The sequence below is a fragment of the Chrysochloris asiatica genome, unplaced genomic scaffold (genome assembly GCF_000296735.1).
Source record: "Chrysochloris asiatica unplaced genomic scaffold, ChrAsi1.0 scaffold00162, whole genome shotgun sequence".
Classification (NCBI taxonomy): domain Eukaryota; kingdom Metazoa; phylum Chordata; class Mammalia; order Afrosoricida; family Chrysochloridae; genus Chrysochloris; species Chrysochloris asiatica.
The window spans coordinates 6,297,794-6,318,817 of NW_006408680.1; the positions used below are offsets into that span (position 1 = coordinate 6,297,794).

At 41.9% G+C, this 21,024-nt stretch overlaps 1 pseudogene; it reads right to left on the reverse strand.

Moving 5' to 3' along the window:
- The window catches only part of LOC102840140, a 46,677-nt pseudogene extending 37,248 nt beyond the window's left edge, over window positions 1-9,429 (reverse strand).
- Window positions 9,430-21,024: the final 11,595 nt, after the last annotated feature.

Here is a 21,024-nt window from a genome sequence, read left to right on the forward strand (position 1 = left end):
ATGTCATTCCACAACTCTTCTGGTCTTCGGTCTTTAGTGTTTAATGCATCAAATCTGTTCTTCAGATGATCTCCAAATTCAGGTGGGATAAATTCAGGGTCATATTTTGGCGCTCATAGACTTGTTTTCATTTTTTTCAGCTTCAAATCATATGGATAGAGGTTAGGATTTACAACACTTACTTTGGGGAGACGTAATTCAATTTAGAACATCAGTCTTCACTGCAGTATGGTAGTTTACAATGTTCCACAGTTCATATCTTTAAAGACAATCCCTGATACTTTCTAATGCCCACCTTTGGTCAAACACTCTGAGCAATCTTGTTGCTTGCTTAATTGTGTTTTCCGGTTCAAATGCCCTGATCCTATCACCTTCCTTGAGCCCAATTTAATATTTCATTTTCATTTCTTCCTACAAAAGATGCAATTTGAGTGGATTTAAAGAATCAGACAATGAGAATGAACATTGTTGGGGTCTTTTGACCTCATATGCTGGATTTGTATTACACATGTAGAGGACATCCTGGGGTGTGGAAGAGCTGAGATGTGGAATCTCAGTTGGATTGAAAGGAAGGATTTTAGAAGAGAGGGTGGTGAGACAGTGCGCTCCCTCTGCCTGTCACAACCAACAAGCCCAGCCAGTGTTTGCTTGGTTGAGACCATGACACCCCAGGAAGTGAACTGAGAGACGTGGTGAAGAAAAGTAAGAGACAAAAGCATTTGAGAACAAGAAAAAGAGGCTCTTCTTCTAGAGTGCACAGAGAAACCACACATTTAATGCTCTTACTGTAATAACAAAAACAACTTGCCACAGATCAATGTCATTTCTTTCAATGCCACGTGTCCAAGGAAATGACCCAGAAACCAAAGGTCTAGAATGTGGAAGTCATTTCAGTCACAGGGACTATATACTGTTATGCCCAGAATTCGGGGTCCCCAAAGACCACCAAGGAGCCGCCGCCGATGCAAGTGCACAAGGGTTGTTTATTCAAGCTCGAGCTCGGACCCCACCTGCATCCGACACAGCAGATTAGGGATAGAGCCCCGAACTCCCAGTTGGCAGGGTTTTTATAGAGTTTTCAAGCAAGCTCAGGGTTTTTCAGCTTTACAATTTTTGGATTGGTTGACATTTGGCAAAGTATGAGATGTTACAGTCTAATTGGTCAGTACTGGTGGTCTTTGTTCTTAGGCTAGGATAAGGAAAACATCTGGCATCTGGCCTTGGGATGTCCTGTCTACACTTATCTAGTTCTTGCTGTTGCTAGGGGTGAAGGGCTATTCTAATGCAACACGAGCTGATTTGGCATGTTCCTGGAACAGGAGGACGTGTTCAGGCTAATGTACAGAATGGAGTCTTTTCCTTAGGTCCTACAATACAGAGATGAAATCTGGACTTTCACAAATAATGATAAAAATAATTCATATTTATGCACAAAGCAAATGCTTGGTCTGTAGTGTACAAATAAATGAGAGACTATACTTAATAAAGTTTTATTTATTTAAAATTTTTATCAAATTGCTTGAGGTGCATGATTGCCTACCCATTTCCTTTCCTTTCTGTCTATTGGCTAGGCCACAATCTTGCAAAGGGTTAGTTGATTTACTATGCAAATAGGTTCTCGAAAATCCACCCAATAGGATTGAACCCCTAGCAGTACAACTAGAGGATTGGTTGTTTTTGCCACCTTGCTAGATATATATAAGGACCCAGCCACAGCAGTTCTGTTGAGTCTGGAGTGGAGTGTGTTCTTTGCACATGAGGGTCCCTTTGTTGAGACTCTCCAAGACCCAGAAGATAGAGTTGTAACACTGCAGATGGAAAGATGATGGACTTGTTGGCTCATGGCGGAGGGGCAGGGGCTCTGTGGTGTGGTTAGCTTGGTGCTGAAGAGCTGTAACACTCATCCACGCAGGGCAGAGGCCTGAGTGTGTCACATGCAGCATACCTCGCTGGCCCCTGGTGGCATGGCCTGGATGAAGTGCCAGAGGGACCCACGGCAGAGGCTTGGGAGGTTCTGTGTAGGTGTCTTCCTGGTGGTGAAGCAAGGCCCAGTTGCTGAGTCAACATGACTGCATACTGTAACCCAGGTGTAAGAATCCATGAGCCCATTGACATAAAAGAATGAGGAGACAAGAAAGCTTTTTATAGGAGAATGTTGTTGTTAAGTGTTGTACAGCCAATTTTGCTCATAGAGACCCAGTATGAGATTTCCAAAGAGCAGCTGCTGAGTTTGAACCACCAACCCTGTGGTTCAAACTGACCTTGTGATCCTGTGTTTATACTACAGTACCACAGCAGGACTCCCAACCTTTATATTTAGAGTCTTGGTGTGGTGTAGTAGAATAAAGCACTGGATCTCAAGGTCGATTAGAACCACAAGATATAGTGGTTCAAACCCACCAGCAGCTCCTTGGAAATCCTACTGATACCCATACTGAAGGCTGTGGTCTTTGATCTTCATCAGTAAGTATCTTAAGTCCTCTTCCCTTTCAGCAAGCAATGTTGTATAATCTGTATATCACAGGTTGTTAATGGGTCCTCCAATCCTGATGCCACATTTTTCTTCATATAATCCAGTTTTTTTGGATTATGTGCTCAGCATACAGATTGAATAAGTATGCTTATTCAATAACCCTGACACATAACTTTCCTAATTTTAAATCATTCAGTGTTCCCTTGTCAGAACAACTGCTTCTTGGTCTACTTACAATTAAGTGAGCACAATTAAGTGTTCTGGAATACTCACACTTCACAATATTGTCCATAGCTTGTCATGATCCACACAACTGAAAGCCTTTGCATAGTCAATACAGCACAAATAAACATCTTTCTGGTATTCTCTGCTTTCAACCAAGATCCATCTGACATCAGCAATGATATACTTCATTCCACTTCCTCTTCTGAATCTGGCTTGTACCTCTGGAAGTTCTCTGTCAATGTATGTTTGCAGTCGTTTTTGTATTGGCTTTAGTAAAACTTTACTTGCATGGGATGTTAATGATATTGTCCAATGATTTCCACATGCCATTGGGTTGCCTCTCTTTGGAATGGGCACAAATACATATGTCTTCCAGTCAGTTGTCCTGGTAGTTAGTTGTCTTCCAAATTTTTTGGCATAGATGAGTGAGTACCTCCAGTTTGTTGAAAGATCCAGTGTGTTGGTCTTTGCTGAAGGAGGTGGTGCCCAATTTGGAGGCGTGATTGCTAGGTCCAAATAATCTCCTGTCGGGAACTTCTGTGACTGCAGGGTCCTGGGGTCAGCAGACCCCTTTCTGCCAGTCTCCTCACTCGACAGCCAGGTCTGCTAAGATCTGTAAAAACCAGGGCAAAATTAAAGTGTATGCTTTTCTTTCTAGCTTCTGGGTAGACTTCTTTCCCTAAATTGGTCGGTTCTTTGAAAGTGGCATCCATCCAAGTGTAGAGCTGCAGCTTGCTGGATGGCACATGCCATTCGGGGGTGGCGTTATTTGTGCTGAAGATCCGCAGCAGCAGCGGGCATGTCTTCTCCCGGTCCATCGACTTCTCCAGTTCCTTCTTAATTTCCTCCTGGGTGACTTACGTCTCCACCATCATCTTCTTCCTGCAGCCCATGAGATGCTCACTCTCTGTATAGTAGTCATCTTTTATGTTGTTTAAAAAATAGCATAAAATACTAATAAAAACAAACAAATAGTCATGGTTATAACTGATTTGAAAATTATCTGAGTCCCTCAGAGTGGAAGACATTCAAAATATGACTGAGAAAAAGCTTCCTCCTCAAAATAGGGTCAACCTTAAAGACATGGATGGAGTAACGCTTTCAGGACCTTCATTTGATGATGTGGTATGACTCAAAATAAGAGGAAACAGCTGCAAGCAACTATCAGTAATCATAACGTGGAATTACAAAGTACGACTCTAGGAAAAGTGGAATGTCAAAAATGAAACAAAACACATACAAATCCTAGTCATTAGTGCGCTGAAATGGACTGGAATGGACCGTTTTGAATCAGATAGTTAGATGGTTTACTCTGCTGAGAATGACAAATTGAAGAGGAATTATGTTACATTGAAGAACTCTACCAACTTCTTCAGTCTGAAATTGAAGAAACATGCAATCAAGATGCATTGAGAATTACTGGTGATTGGATGCAAAAGTTGGAAACATTGATAATTACTGATGATTGGCTACAAAAGTTGGAAACCAAAATATGGTCTTGTTGACAGAAACAACATCGGAGATTGCATGTTAAGATTTTGAAAGATCAATGACTTTTCATTTACACAAGTGTAATTGTACAGAGAACCTCACTGGATGGAATACACAGAAACCAGATGACTTCATCTGTGAAAAAAATGATGGAGAAATCCAATATCATCAGTCAGAACAAAGCCAGGGGCCAATTGTAGAACAGACTACTAATTCCTCCTATGCAAGTTCAAGTTGGAGAAAATTAAAACAAGTCTATGAGAGTTAAAATATTTAAAATGTTTTGGAAGAAGTGCAGCCAGAGTGCTCTTTGGAGGCAAGGATGGCTAAGCTTCATCTCTCATACTTTGGACACATTATCAGGAGGGAACAGTCACTGGAAAAGGATGTCATGCTGGGTAAGAAGGAGGATCAGAGAAAAAGAGGAAGACCCCCAACGAGATGGATCGGCCAGGTGGCATCATTGATGGCATCGAGTGTGGCGGCAGCAGTGAGGTTGGCCCAGGATCGGACATTGTTTCGTTCTGCTGTGCATGGGGTTGCTATGAGTTGGTTCCGACTCGATGGCACCTGACAACAACAACATGAGAGTTAAAATATAATCTTGAGTAGATCCCACCTAAATTTAGAGACGATCACAAGAATAGATTGGACACACTGAACGCTAATGCCTGAAGATCAGATGAGTTGTGGGATGGCACCAGGGATACCAAACACAAAAAAGCAAAAAGTTATTAAAAAGACAGGAAAGAAAAAAATAGACCAAAATGGGTGCAAGAAGAAACTCTGAAACATACTCTTGAACACAAAGGAGTTAAATTGAAAGGAAGAAATGATGAAGGAAAAGAGATGAACACAAGATTTCAAAGACGAAATACCCCACTGCCATGGAGTCGATTCCAGCTCATTGTGATGCTGTATAAGGTTTCCTGGTTGTAACAACGCCATCTTTTCCCAGTGAGTGCCTGGTGAATTTGAACAACTGACTTCATGGTTAGCTGTGCACAGTGTCACCATGGCTATGATGAAATGTACAAGCAGGTGAAATTAGAAAACCAAAAGGGTAGAACATACTCAATATTCATCCAACTGAAAGAATTGAAGAAAAAATTCAAGCCTCAAGATGAAATATTGAAGGGTTCTATGAGCAAAATGGAATCCTGGTGTGGCGCTCTAGGATAAGCACTGGCTCACAAGGTCAGTTGGAACCACAAGGTCAGTGGTTCAAACTCACCAGCCACTTATTGGAAACCCTATATAGATCTCCATGGTCAGAACCAACTCAATGGCACACAAGAACAGCAACAAGGGCAAAAGATTGAATGACACAAGAAGCATTCTAAAAAGATGGAATATAGAAAACCAACATCCGATGTTACTCTTAACAGAGGGACACGGAAAGTCTTTCCTTTGCGAACAGAAGCCAGACAAGGATGCCCTTTATCACCACTCCTGTTCACCATGGTGTTGGAAGTCTTAGCCACAGCTATAAGGCAAAAAGGAATATCAAAGGCATCCAAATTGGCAAAGAAGAAGTAGATCTCTCTATTTGCAGATGATATGATCCTATACATAGAAAATTCCAAAGATATTTATTGGAACTCATTGAAAAATTCAGCAAAGTGGCAGGATGCAAGATCAACATACGAAAACCATTTGATTTCTGTACACTAATGAAAAGAGTTCTGAAGAGGAAACCAAGAAAGCAATACCATTTACAATGTTGTTGTTTGATGCTTTTGAGCTATGGTGTTGGAGGAGAATACTGAAAGTGCCATGGACTGCCAAAAGAACCAACAGATCCTTGTTGGAAAAAGTGCAGCCAGAGTGCTCCTTGGAGGCCAGGATGGCCAAACTTCGTCTCTCATACTTCAGACATATTGTCAGGAGGGACCAGTCACTGGAGAAGGATATCATGTTTGGTAGGGTGGGGGGTCAGAGTAAAGAGGAAGACCCCCAGTGAGATGGATTGGCAATATGGCAGTATCAATGGGCTCGAGTGTAGCAACAATTGTGAGGTTAGCCCAGGACGGGGCAGAGTTCGGTTCTGTTGTGCATAAGGTTGCTATGAGTTGGTACTGACTCGATGGCACCTAACAACAACAAGAGTTGGTTCTGACCCATAGCCATCCTACATAGGGTTTCCGAGGAGTGGCTGGTGAGTTTGAACTGCCAACTTTGTGATTCAAAATGACTTTGCAGTCCAGCACATTAACCCACAGTGCCACATCAGGGCTCCAACCATTTACAATAGCCACCCAAAAGATGAAATACTTAAGAATAAATCCACCCACTCAAACAAACGACCTAATCAAAGAAAACTACAAGAACCCAAAAGTCGGGGAGTGCTATGGCTCTGTAGGATAAGCAGTGGACTTCGAACCACAAAGTCAGTGGTTCTAGTGCACCTGCCACTCCATGGAAAAACATGAGGCTCTCTGCTCCCATACAATTTATAGCCTCAGAACCCTATGACACATAGCAACAATAACAACATGAGTAGGAAGACTTAACATTGAGAAAATGTCAACACTACTCAAAGCAATCCATTTCTTGTTGTTGTTAGGTGCCATCGAGTTGGTATTGACTCATAGTGACCCTATGCACAACAGAATGAAACACTGCCCGGTCCTGGGCCAACCTCACTATTGTTGTCACGCTTGAGCCCATTGTAGCTGCCACTGTGTCAATCCATCTCGTTGGGGATCTTCCTCTTTTTCTCTGAGCCTCCACCTTACCAAACATGATATCCTTCTCCAGTGACTGCTCCCTCCTGACAATATGCCCAAAGTATGACAGACAAGTCTGGCCATAATGGCTTCCAAAGAGCACTCTGGCTGTACTTCTTCCAATACAGATTGGTTTGTACTTTTGGAAGCCCATGGTACTTTTAATATTCTCCTTCAAGACCATAATTCAAATGCATCAGTTCTTCTATGGTCTTCCCTATTCATGGTCCAACTTTCACATGCATATGAGGTTATTGAAAACACCATAGCTTGGTTCAGGTGCGTCTTAGTCCTCAAGTTGACATCTTCGCTCTTTAACAATTTAAAGAGGTCTTGTGCAATGGAGTTTTTCTAATGCAATACATCCTTTGAGATCTTGGCTGCTAGTTCCATGACTGTTAATAGTTGATTTGAGCAAAATGAAATTTTTGACAGCTACAATCTTTTCTCCACTTATATAGGTGCTGTTTTTTGGTCCAGTGGTGAGGGGTTTTATTTTCTTTACATTGAGGTGCAACCCACACTGAAGACTGTGGTTTTTGATCTTCATCAGTATTTTAAGTTCTCTTCACTTTCAGCAAGCAAGGTTGTATCATCTGCATATCATAGGTTGTTAATGAGTCTCTCTCCAATCTGATGCCACATTTTTCTTCATATAATCCAGCTTCTTAGATTATTTACTCAGCATACAGATTGAATAATTATGGTGGAAAAAATACAACCCTAGCGCACACCTTTTCTAATTTTAAGCCATTCAGAGTTCCATTGCTTGAACAACTGCCTCTTGGCCTATGTACAGGTTCCTCATGAGCACAATTAAGTGTTCTGGAATACTCATTCTTCACAATGTTGTCCATAGCTTGTCTGATCCACACAATCGAAAGCCTTTGCATAGTCAGTAAAGCACAGGTAAACATCTTTCTGATATTCTCTGCTTTTAGCCAAATTCCATCTGACGTCAGCAATGATATCCCTCATTCCACGCCCTATTCTGAATCCAGCTTGAACCTTTGGATATTCTCTGCCAAAGTACTGTTGCATCCATTTTTGTATTATCTTTAGCAAAATTTTACTTGCATGTAATATTAATGATATTGTCCAATGGCCCACCTCTCTTTGGAATAGGCACAGATATGGATCTTTTCCAGTCAGTTGGCCAGGTAGCTGTCTTCAAAATTTCTTGGCACAGATGAATCAGTGCCACCAGAGCTATATCAATTTGTTGAAATATTTCAATTTGTATTCCATCAATTCCCAGAGTCTTGTTCTTTGCCAATGGTTTCAGTGCACCTTGGACTTCTTTCGATATCATTGGCTCTTCATTGTATGCTACTTTTTAAAATGGTTTCACACCAACTATTGCTTTTTGGTACAGTGACTCTGTGTCTTCCTTTCATCTTCTTTTGATGCTTTCTACATCTTTCAATATTTTGTCCATAGAATTCTTCAATATTGCAAGTCGAGGCTTAGATTTTTTCTTCAGTTCCCTCAGCTTGGGAAATGGTGATGTGTTCTTTCCTTTTGGTTTTTTAACTCTAGTCCTTTGCACATTTCATTATAATATTTGATCTTGTCTTCTTGAGATGTCTTGTGAAACAGTTCTATTATCAGTTTTCAGTAATCTTGATCACATGTTTGAGCAATTTCTGACTGAAGAAGTTGGTAGAATTTATCAAATTCATCATCACTGGCTTTAGTGGTTGGTGAATAAATTTGAATAACTGTGCTATTAACTGGTCTTCCTTCTAGACATATGGCTATTATCCTAGCACAGATGGCATTGTACTTCAGGACAGGTCTTGATATATTCTTTTTGATGGTGAATATGGTGCCATTCCCTCAATTGGTCATCCCTGGCATAGTAAACCATGTGATTGTCAGATTCAAAATGACGAATACCAGACCATTTCACCTCACTAATGTCTAGCTTAATGAAGTTGATGTGTTCTATTTCGTTTTTGACATTTTCAAATTTTCCTAGATTCATACTTTGTACATTCCATGATCTGGTTATTAATGGATGTTTACAGCTGTTTGTCTTCATTTTGAGTTGTGCCCCATCAGCAAATGAGGGTCCCAAAGGCTTTACTTCATGTGTGTCATCACGGTCAACTCTACTTTGAGGCAGCAGCTCTTCCCCAGTTGCATTTTGAGTGCCTTCTAACCTCAGGGGATCATCTTCTGGTACTGTATCGGACAATATTTTGGCTTTCTTCATTATGTCACAATATTAAAAATTCTGGTGCTATCTGACATTGTTCCACTGCTATTCATAAGGTTTTCAGTGACTAAATATTCAGAAGTAATCTGCCTCTCCTCCTTCCTAGTCTGTCTTCTCCTGGAAGCTCAACTGAAACCTGTCCACTGTTGTTTTGACCATGCTAGTATTTAAAGCACCTCTGGCATAGCTTCCAGAATCATAGCAACATGCAAGCCATCACAGTACAACAAACTGACAGATGAGTCATGGATGCAATCGACAGAACAAAATCCCAATCCAGACTTCAGCATCATTCTTCAAAGGGATGGAAAATGGATCATTCATTTTATGTGGAAAGAGACTCCAGATTTAAAAAAAAAAAAAAAAAAATCATTGCTAAAGAAGAAGAACAAAGTAAGAGACCTCTCACTTCCCCATCTCAAAACCTAAGACACAGCCACAGAAGTCAAAACAGTCTGGTATGGTACAATGATCAATGAAACAGAATCGAGAACCTAGAAGTCAAATCCATCCTCATATAGTCAGCTGATATTTGACTAAGGTTGAAAATACACTAAATGGGGAAGGGGTCATCTCTTCAACAAATGGTGCTGGCAAAACTGAAGAGCCATTTGCAGAAGAATGAAACAAGACTCAAACCTCATACCACATGAAAAAATGTACTCAATATGGATTAAAGACCTAAATGTAAAACCTAGAACTACAAAGATCATCAATGAAAAATTAGGGACAAATTTAGGGACTCACATACATAGCATAAATCCACTATCATGCATAGCTGAAAACACACAGATAGCAGAAGACAAAATAGATGGCTGAGACCTCCTAAAAATTAGACAATTCTATGTTTCAAAATATGACACGAAAAGAAGAACAAAAGAACCCACAGACTGAGACAAAAGCTTTTGGCAATGACGTGTCAGACAAGGGACTGGTCTCTAAAATTTACAAAAACTTAAACACCTCAACAAGAAAAGACAAATAATCAAATTAAAATGGGCAGAGGACATGAACAGACAATTCACTAAAGAAGACATCCAATAAACATTTGAAGATATTCCCATGATCCTTAGCCATTGTTGTTAGGTACCATCAAGTCAGTACCAACTCATGACGACCATATGCACACTAGAACGAAACACTGCCCGGTCCTGTGTCAACCTCACAATCATTGCTACACTTCAGCCTATTGATGGTGCCACTGTGGCAGCACATTTAGTTGGTGGGGGTCTTCCTCTGTTTCTCTGACCCTCCACTTTACCAAACATCGTATCCTTCTCCAGGGACTGGTCTGTTCTGATAATATGTCCGAAGTACGAGAGATGAAGTCTGGCCATCCTGGCTTCCAAGGAACACTCTGTCTGTACTTCTTCCAACTCAGATTGGTTTGTACTTTTGGCATTCCATAATACTTTCAATATTCTCCTTCAACAAGATAACTCAAATGCATCAATTCTTCTATGGTCTTCCTTAATCAATGTCCAACTTTCACATGCATATGAGGTTATTGAAAATACTATAGCTTAGGTCAGGTGCACCTTAGTCCTCAAACTGACATTTTTGCTCCAGAACAATTTAAAGATATTTTATTTAGCAGATTTGCCTAATGCAATATGTCCTTTGATTTCTTGACTGCTGTTTCCATGAATGCTACTGGTTGATCCACACAAAATGAAGTCTATAAGAACTTCAATCTTTTCTCTATTTATCTGGATGCTGTTCATTGGTCCAGTGCTGAGGATTTGTGTTTTCTTTACATTGAGGTGCAACCCATGCTGAAGGGTGTGGTCTCTGATCTTCATCAGTAAATATTTTAAGTCCTCGTTTAAGTCTGTATATCGCAGATTGTTAATAATGAGTCTTCCTCCAACCTTGATGTTTTTTCTTCATATAATCCATCTTCTCAGATTATTTGCTCAGCATCCAGATTGAATAAGTATGGTGAAAGAATACAACCTTGACCCACACTGTTTCTAATTTTGAACCATTCAGTGTTCCCTTGTTCTGTTCAAACAACTGCCTCTTGGTCTACATACAGTGTCTACATGAGCACAATGAAGAGTTCTGGAAGACTCTTTCTCCATATTGCTGTCCATAGCTTGTTATGATCCATACAACTGAGAGCCTTTGCGTGGTCAATAAAGCACAGATAAGTATCTTTCTGGCATTTCCTGCTTTCAGCCAAGAACCATCTGATGTCAGCAATGATATCCCTCATTCCATTTCCTCATCTGTATTCAGTTTGAACCTCTGGAAGTTCTCTGTCAATGTATGGTTGCAGCCATTTTTGTATTATCTTTAGCAAAATATTACTTACATATGATATTAATGATATTGTCCAATGATTTCCATATTCTGTTAGGTCACCTCTCTTTGGAATGGACACAAATATGGATCTCAGATAGTTGGCCTGGTAGTTGTATTCCAAATTTCTTGGCATAGATGAGTGAGTGCCTCCAGTGCTGCATCAGCTTGTTGAAATACTTCAATTTGTATGCCATCAATTCCTGGTGCCTTGTTTTTTGACCATGCCTTCAATGCATCTTGGACTTCTCCCATTGTTGTTGTTGTTGTTGTTATGTGCCGTGGAGTCGGAACCGACTCATAGCGACCCTGTACAGGGTTGTAAATCTTTACGGGAGGGTGTAAATCTTTACGGGAGTAGAAAGCCTCATCTTTCTCCCGCGGAGCAGCTGGTAGTTTCGAACTGCTGACCTTGCGGTTCACAGCCCGAGTCGTAACCACTACGCTACCAGAGGCAAATCCAAATGGCAGTGAGATGTCATCAAGCCCCAACATTGATAACAACGTTGAAAATTAAAAAAATGAACAGAAAACAGCAATTGCTGGTGAGGATGTGGAGAGACTGGAGTCTTCATACACTGCTGTAAAATTGCACAATCACTGTGGGAAATGGTAGGGTGTTTCCACTGAATTTTGGAAATAGAAATACCATATGACCCAACAATGTCTCTCCTAGGCACCTACACCAAAGATTTGAAAGCAGAGCCCCAAAGAGATCCTCGAAGGGCAATGTTAACTGTTGCACTGCTCACAATAGCTCAGGTATAGAAGCAATCTAAATGTCCATCAACAATAAGGCAGCACATGTATGCAATGGAACCCTACTAAGCCAACAGGAAAAATAAAGTCTTCATACATACTACAGTATGAATAGAGCTGGAAGACAATACGCTGAATGAAATAAGTCAATCACAAAAGGATAAATATTGTATGACCTCACTTTTATAAAAACACAATGTAAGACCAATGTATAGAGCTGAAAGTTAATTAGTGGTCACTAGGAGTCCTGGTGTGGTGTGGTGGGTTAATGCGCCAGCCTGCAAAGCTGTTTGAACTGCAAGGTCGGCAGTTCAAGCTCACCAGCTGCTCCTCCAAAACCCTATACAGGATCGCACTTCACAACAACGATAGCACTTCACAACATCGACAACAGGAACCCTTGTAGCCTAGTGGGTTATGTGCTGGATGGGTAGTCACAGGCTTACCTGGTACTCTGTGGGAGTAAGATGAGATTTTCTGTTCCTGTAAAGAGTTTCAACCTTGGAAACCATATATACAGGGTCCCCATGAGTCAGCACCGACACAACAGTACACAGTCAACCAGCCAGGAGCAGGAAAGAGGAAGAAAATAGGAATTAATGGTGATGGGGAAATAGCATTAATTAAGGGCAGGTTGCACAGCTGATTAGTTTATTTGCTGTCAGTAAGTTATACACTTGTAAAAAGGTGAATTGGCAAAAGTTGTGTGACAGAGATACTTACAATAATGACTAAACAGAGCAGCTGCTGGGGCTCTTTATGTACACATGGGATTTGGTTCCTTGGTTTGGAGATTTAAGGTCATGGTTTTGTGGGATGTTCCAATTAACTGGTCTAATAACATGTTTTGTTCTTCTTCTACTCTGCCTCCTAGTTCACTGTGCAGTGCCTGGGGTCTTAAAAGCTTGTAGGTGACCACGCAAAGCCCAAAAATTGGTCTCTTTTAACCTGGAGCAACAAGGAAGGAGGGTCAGGAGGAGGATAGGATGTGTGGCTAATTGATTCTATGACAACCGCCTTCTTGTCCAGGAGACCAGAAGAACTGGATGGTGCCCAGCTACCATGACTGAACATTTAGATGAAAGAGTTCTTGGAAGAATCCTGATAAAAAAGGGAAAAATGTGGAGTACAATTCCAAATTCTCATGGACCCGAAGCTTTCTGGATACATGGAGAGTAAATTAACCCCTGAAACTATTGCCCTGAGATATTCTCTAAACCGTAAACCAGAAATACACCACAATGTCTTGAAACCAAACAATATTTTTGGTTAACTGGTATGAACTGTCTGCCTTGAGCCTTCTGTTCTTTTAAGAGCTGTATCTATCTGGGGTCAAATTGACAATAACCACAGGAAAAATGAGAGCAGGACCTTAGGGACAGTGAGTTAAGTGAATGGTGGAAGGAACAACTCAGAAAGGAGGTGAAATGGTTGCTTAACTCAAAGAATGTCAGCAATGGCATTAAAGTGCACATGTAGAAACAGTTGAGTTGATGCATGTTTTGCTGGGTATATTCTCAACAAAATCACAACCACAACACAGAAGGTAGGATAAAGCACATACCTAGCATTACATTGTGATCTTCCTACTCCTTTCAACGACTCTGCTTCTGGACCGTTACTAGACGATTCTGGGGTGAAGTAATTCTTGGATGGTGGGAAGGTGGTACCCTCACTCTACTGTGTTCACTTCTGTGCCCTCTCTCTGTCTTACTCAGTTGCCACAACTGTGGTTGAGTTCAGCTCTCCTCCCACTCAGCCCCTGCCATGACATCACTGACTGCAGCTAGAAACTGAAAGCAGATGACTATGGTGACTGGTCTCACTTTAAGGTCACGATTGCCCACCTACGGTGGACCTTCGGGTGGCCAGGCAGTTACACAGTCTACGATTTGTTCAGGCTCCCGCCCTCTTTGATGACTACTTTACTCCTGTTCCTCTCTTCTCAGAGTGCTGACACTTCATTTTGAGTGGCGAGCTCATGACCTGGTTTCCTTCTTCACTGACATAGACACCATCGGAGGTACCACATCCACCTGCCTCTGCTCATGTGCTCTGTTTGTCACCTGCTCCTCTGTGGAAGCCCAGGGCTGGGGCACAGAACCCCTTCCTCCTCAGTCTGTTCAGTGACCTATATAAGCACACCACCTTTCTATTTTGTGCATTGTTGCCATTGTTGGGAATGTTGAGTCAGCTCCAATTCATTAACGTTTTGATAATGGAAGGAAACACTGTCCAGGTCTGCTTCATCCTTGCAGTTGGGTTTGAGCCCATGGCCGCAACTACAGCATCAGTCCATCTCCTTGAGGGTCTTCCTCTTTTTCACTGACCCTCTACTTTACCAGTCATAGTGTCCTTCTCCAGGGGTCGGTTCCTGTTGATGAAACGCCCAAAATACTTCACACCAAGTCTTGCAACACTCATTTCTAAGGACCATTCTGGCGGAACTTCTCCAAGACAGCTTTGTCCATTCTTCTGCCAGTCTATGTCCACTCTCTTCTGCCAGTCTATGTCCACTCTTCTGCCAGTCTATGGTACTTTCAGTATTTTCACCAACACCATAATTCAAATGCACCAGTTCTTCATCAGTCTTCCTAATTCATTGTGCAGTTTCAAATCCATATGAGACGATTGAAAATACCATGGCTTGGGTCAGGTGCACCTTAGTTAACAAAGTGACAGTTTTGCTTTCTAGCACTTTAAAGAGTTTTTTTGCAGCATATTTGCCCAATGCAATATGTCATTTGATTCCTTGACTGCTGCTTTCATGGATATTGATTATTGAGCCAAGAAGAATAAAACCCTGACAACTTCAATGTCTTCACAGTTTAGCATGATGTTATTTTTCGGTCCAGTTGTCAGGAGTTTGATTTCTGTTAAGGTGTTGGTTTTTTAACGTTATCAGTAAGTGCTTCAAGTCCTCTTCACTTACAACAAGCAAGGTTGTGTCATATCTCAGGTGATTAACTAACCTTCCTCCAATCCTTTATGTGTTATACAATCGTAAACATGAGCAGCAATAGTAGAATCAAAGAGAAGAGGAAGGAGGCAGATGCACACCTTACAGACATGTACTTCCACTCTTGCCCAGCAGAAGTTTTGGGTGTTTCCCAGCAGGGATCCACCCAGGACCTTCCTCAGGGGCATTTGTGGCTTGATACCTGCTATCAAAGGAGGGCAAGTCAGAAAGTATGTTATGAAATCACAGAACCCTTTATTCAACAAAGGTATCAACATGTGAAGCTATTATTTCTCAACACGTCCTCCACCTAGGCGTAGAACTTTTGAAGGTAGAGTTTCTATTTCTCTAAGTATTCCCCATTGAACTCTGTCTTCCATTGACACCATGTTAAATCAGCAGTTTTGGCATCCTCCAAGGGTTCCAATTGTAGTCCTATGAAAAGATCCCTGAGTTTTGAGAACAAAAAGGATTCTGAAGGGGCAAGATCAGGATTGGACAGTAGGTGGGGTAAAGTTTCCCAGTGACATTCTTGGAGGACAGTCCTTGCTACCCTTGAAGAATGAGCAAGTTGTAAGGGAGAAAAAAAATCTTCAATGCAATTTTCCTTGCCTTTTTCTTACCAACTTACTTTTCTTAAAACTTCTTCCTAATAAGCCCCCAGGATCCTCCTATGTCCTTCAAGAAAATCTGTTCAGATGACCCCTTTGGAATCCACAAGACAGTTGACAGAACCTTCTGAGTTGACCTTTCTGCCTTGAATGGAACTGGCTCAGCAGATCCCTTCAGAAGCCACGGCTTTGATTGGACCTTTCTTTTTGTTAGACATCCTAAAAGAGTCCTAGCAGAAGAAAGATGAGGCTTTCTGCTCCCGTAAAGATTTACAGCCTTGAAAACCCTATGCAGGGTTGCTATGAGTCGGAACCAACTCCATGACACATATCCACTACCACCACTAAGGGGTCCTGGTGTGGTACTGTGGGCTAAACCACTGGACCACAAGGTCGGTCTGAACTACAAGGTTGGCAGTTCCAACTCACCAGCTGCTCCTTTGGAAACCCTGCAGAGGGATTCTATGAGTTGGAACTGACTCCACGACACTTACCAACAACAACAAGAAGACTAAGACAAGTGTCTGACTGAGAGGACTCGTCTGCAGCACCCACTGATTGCAGACACAACGTGCAAACACGTTTTGTTTGGAATAAACCCGTGCGTATGAACTGGAACCTTAGCAGCAATACTTTCTCTCTTTTTTTCTTAAAATTTTTATTGTGAATTGACTGATAGTTTACATGGGAGAAAATTGGTTTTGCACTCATCCTATGGTATTTTGTTTCATTACAATGATTACAATCCCCTCTGTGTATTATCATTTAATGGTATTTGCTTCTATTCCCTATGGGTTTTTTTGTTGTTGTTGTTTTGTTTTAATGTACACAAAAACACTCAGGAATATATAATCATTTAAACAACCAAAGGGCACATTCTATAAGCAGCCTGACTCCTGGCTGCCTGCATATAGTCTGTCTCTTTCATGAGTCTAGAATCCTCAGCTGTTCTCTCTCTCCTTGTCTTCATCTCTGCCTCCATCTCTGGTGTCGATGCTTCTCTGGATTGTTGTTGTTAGGTGCCATTGAGTTGGTATCGACCCATAGTGACCTTATGCATAGCAGAACGAAACACTGCCCAATCTGGGCCAACCTCACCACTGTTGCCACCCTTGAGTCCATTGATGCTGCCACTTTGCCAATTCATCTTGCTGGAGGTCTTCCTCTTTTTCTCTGACCCTCCACCTTACCAAAATGATATCTTTCTCCAGTGATTGGTCCCTCCTGACAATATGTCTGAAGTATGAGAGACAAAGTTTGGCCATCTTGGCCTCCAAGGAGCACTCTGGCTGCACTTCTTCCAAAATGGATGTATTGGTTCTATGGTCAGCCCATGGACTTTCAATATTCTCCTCCAACACCATAACTCAAAATCATCAATTCTTCTACGGTCTTCCTTATTTACTGTGCAGCTTTCTCATGCATATGAGGTTATTGAAAATACCATGGCTTGGGTCAGGTGCACCTTAGTCTTCAAGCTGACATCTCTGCTCTTCAACACTTTAAAAAAGTCTTGTGCCGCACATTTGCCTAATGCTTCTCTGGATAGGGTCCCACTTTCTGCTCATGCTCTTCTCCCTTGATGGTCCTAAGGTCCTCTATTCCTGGACTGTAAGATTAACTACTACCCTCTTTTTGTTACAAAACTTCTATTTTTGCAATTGTGACAGTCTCAATTCATCATGGTACCAGTTACTATTGAATCATAAGAATCTTGTCCCCATCTCCTGTCACCAGGCCCGTCTAGACAGGATGTAAATGATTCATTGGGGACTCAATCTTCCCCCACATACTCTTAAACTAAGCGCCCTCTTGAAAACTTGTAGGGCAGTCACTTCATACCTTTATAGCCCCCATTTTTGGCAGCCAATGTCTAAGTTGCCTGTCCCTATCAACCCTGTGAGGGATAGGATTAATCCTTGATATGAATACTTCTTCCCTCTCAGTTGGTATTTTGAGCTACTACATCCATAAGTAGAGGTCAAGTTCATCAAATTGTAGCAGTTTACACTTGTTTCCTTTATCAAAAATTTTTATCTTCCTCTAGTTGAGTTCTGATTATTAAGCCATCGAAGCTAGGTCAAATGGTACTGTCTGCAAGTTTGGGCGTTCTTATGTGTGTCCCCTCACTTCATATCAGTTGGATGATTCACTCTCAGCTGTAGCCCCAAGTGGCTAGGGCACTGTCCATGGGTTCAGTAGTCTCCAGTCTTCCAAAGCTTTCTCTTCTCTCTCTCATCTCCAGGTCAACAAGGGTCTATGGAACGTGGCTGAACTCAGCCCACATCTTCATTGCTACCTTTCCCCCTCTTCCACTCACCAGGAGACCAATGTGGTTGCCAGCAAACTTAGATGCCTGCTCATGTGTTTCCTTTGAGCTTCAGTCTTGAAGGGGATTTGTCCTGAAGGGGCTGATGGCTTGCCTTGAAGGCTCCCCAGTGAACAACTTGCTTGCTCTTGTAGTTGCCAATCTGACCGCCATTTTTGTTTTTGACTTTTCCTGCTGGTCAGCAATACTTTTTGATTGACCCTCATAGTCTTGGGTTGGATAGGAACCCAAGACATCCTCTCAAATTAGAGCTAAAGCCAAACTGCTGTCACTTGGGGGATGTGGACTCATACTTGCACATGTGGGACCCCGTGTTTAAGGATGCAACAGGAATCTTGTGAGAAGAATATTTCTCCTCCTTACCTGGAGTGTGTCTTTTTTGTGGCTGTATACAGACCTACAGTGTGGTATTGTGAAATGCTAATTTTCCATCATTCTATCCTTTACCCATAAAAACAGAAGTCATAAGGTGATTTCAGACTTTTTATTCTTTAAAAACAGGGACATGGGTAGTTGGTTATAAAACTTACTATGTATAGTGTGAATTAAGATTAGGAGCATGGATAGTTCATTACAAAACTTATTATGTACGATGTGAAGCTACTCAGAGCACTTTCTAACCACATTAATTCATTGGCAGTTTCCAAGAAGAATTTAGAAATATTCCACAAATGAATGATCCTGAAATGAAAGAAAAAAAGTTTTTTTTAAATGTAACATTGAAATTATCAAGTGACCTAGTTACACGAATTCCTCTTCCTTCTTCACCTCAGCACCTTGAGCTGGTCTGAGGTATGCGTTGGAGGACTGAAACCGGTGGTGAGTTACTTCCCCGTGTCACCCAGTGTGTAGGCAAAGAACCAGAGAACATTGATTTCAGAAGGAGGCTGGGGCAGGAACCTACGAGTGTCCGAAGCTCAGAAATTGCTTAAAAAGCCCAAGACTGGGCTGATATTGGGAAGAAAAGGCCTGCATGCTTACACTGGTGAATAGCAGTCTAAGGACTGACGAAATCTGAAATTTCAGAGAAAAATTCTGTAGCTGCTCTTTTTTGGAACAGAACGTTTCCTCCCTCCTGGGTAAGTTTTTGCTTCATCTTGGGATTGAAAAATATGGCATTCCTGTTGTTTTAATGACGCTCTTGGACTTCAAAGGTAAGAGAATATTCCAAAATTTCCCTTGTTCAGTCAGTTTGTTCTGTATTGAATGCTTGTTTATTCACATGACCTCAGACTCTCTGGGCTTGACCATAAGTTCAGTTTGAACTACAAGGTCGACGATTCAAACTCACCAGCCACTCCTCAGAAACTCTACTCAGGGTCGCTGTGAGTCAGAACCTACTCGACAGCTTTCAACAACAACAATGACAACAAGTCTATCTGGGAGGAAGGACACTGACTGATGCTGAGTCTTTTATGTGGTAGACAAGACTCTATAGAGCATTGGGGTGCCTCATTGTGTCCCCACTGACAGCTGTGCTGAGAGGTAGGCAGTGCTCTGCTTTAACTGGCGCTGAGAGACTGAGGGGGCCACCCCTCGGAAGGCTCTGTCTCCCAGGGACATAAAAGATGATCTGCTTCAAGCCACTGCCATTTAATTTATGTTGTTGTTAAGTGTTGTGGAGTCCATCTAAGGCTAGATAAGACGAAAACCATTCAGTGGGTGTGGAATAATGGTGTGGCACTATAGGATAAACAGTGGACTCCTAACCCACCAGCTGTATTTCAAAAACCCTAAACAGGGTTGCTATGACTCCCTGGCACACAACAACAACAGCAACAGCATTTACAGGAAGAAAGTTGGTGGCACTGTAGGATAAGAATTGGACTTCTAACTGCGAGATTGGTGGTTCAAGCCAGCAGCTGTTCCGTAGGACAAACATAAGGTCCTCTTCTCTTCTAAAGACACACAGTCTTGGAAACCCTCTACTGGGTCTTTGACTTTGATTCGAGCTGACAGCAGTGAGTTTGAGCATTTGTAAATGATCCCTGTGGGGAGTGATTACATGCTTGGTTGCCAATGAAAAGGTTGCAGGTTCAAACCCACCAGACACTCTGCAGACGAAAGATGAGGCAGTCTGTTTCCATCAACATGGAAAATCTATAGGGCAGTTTCTACTCAATCCTTACGGGGTCGCTCTGAGTTGGAAACTGCTCCACAGCACTGGGTTAATACTATGAAAAACTTATGGCTGGTGCAAATGGGGAATTAATATGCTTGGAGCTGTGGATTAATGCGCTAGACTGCAAAGCCGTTTCAACTGCAAGGTTGGCAATTCAAGCTCACCAGCTGCTCCTCAGAAACCCTACACAAGGTCTCTATGAGTCAGAACTGACTCAACGGCACTTCACAACAACAACAATTAACCAAAAGATCAGAGGTGATTTGAGTCCATTCAGAGGTGCGTCAGAAAAAAGGTGTGACGGCCTAGTTCTGAAAATCATCCACTGAGAACCTTGTGGGCACAGTTCTACTCGGATACACACGGGGTACCATGAGTGGGATCTACTTATAAAAAATCATCCACTGAGAACCCTGTGGGGCACAGCTCTACTCTGACACACACGAGGCACCATGAGTGGAATCTACTTATGAAAAAGCATCCACTGAGAACCCTGCGGGGCACAATTCTGCTCTGACACACATGAGGCACCATGAGTGGAATCTACTTATGAAAATCATCCACTGAGAACCCTGTGGGGCACAGTTCTACTCTGATACACACGGGGTACCATGAGTGGGATCTACTTATAAAAAAGCATCCACTGAGAACCCTGTGGGGCACAGTTCTACTCTGAGCACAAGGGGTACCATGAGTGGGATCTACTTATAAAAGAGCATCCACTGAGAACCCTGTGGGGCACAGTTCTACTCTGATACACACGGGGTACCATGAGTGGGATCTACTTATAAAAAATCATCC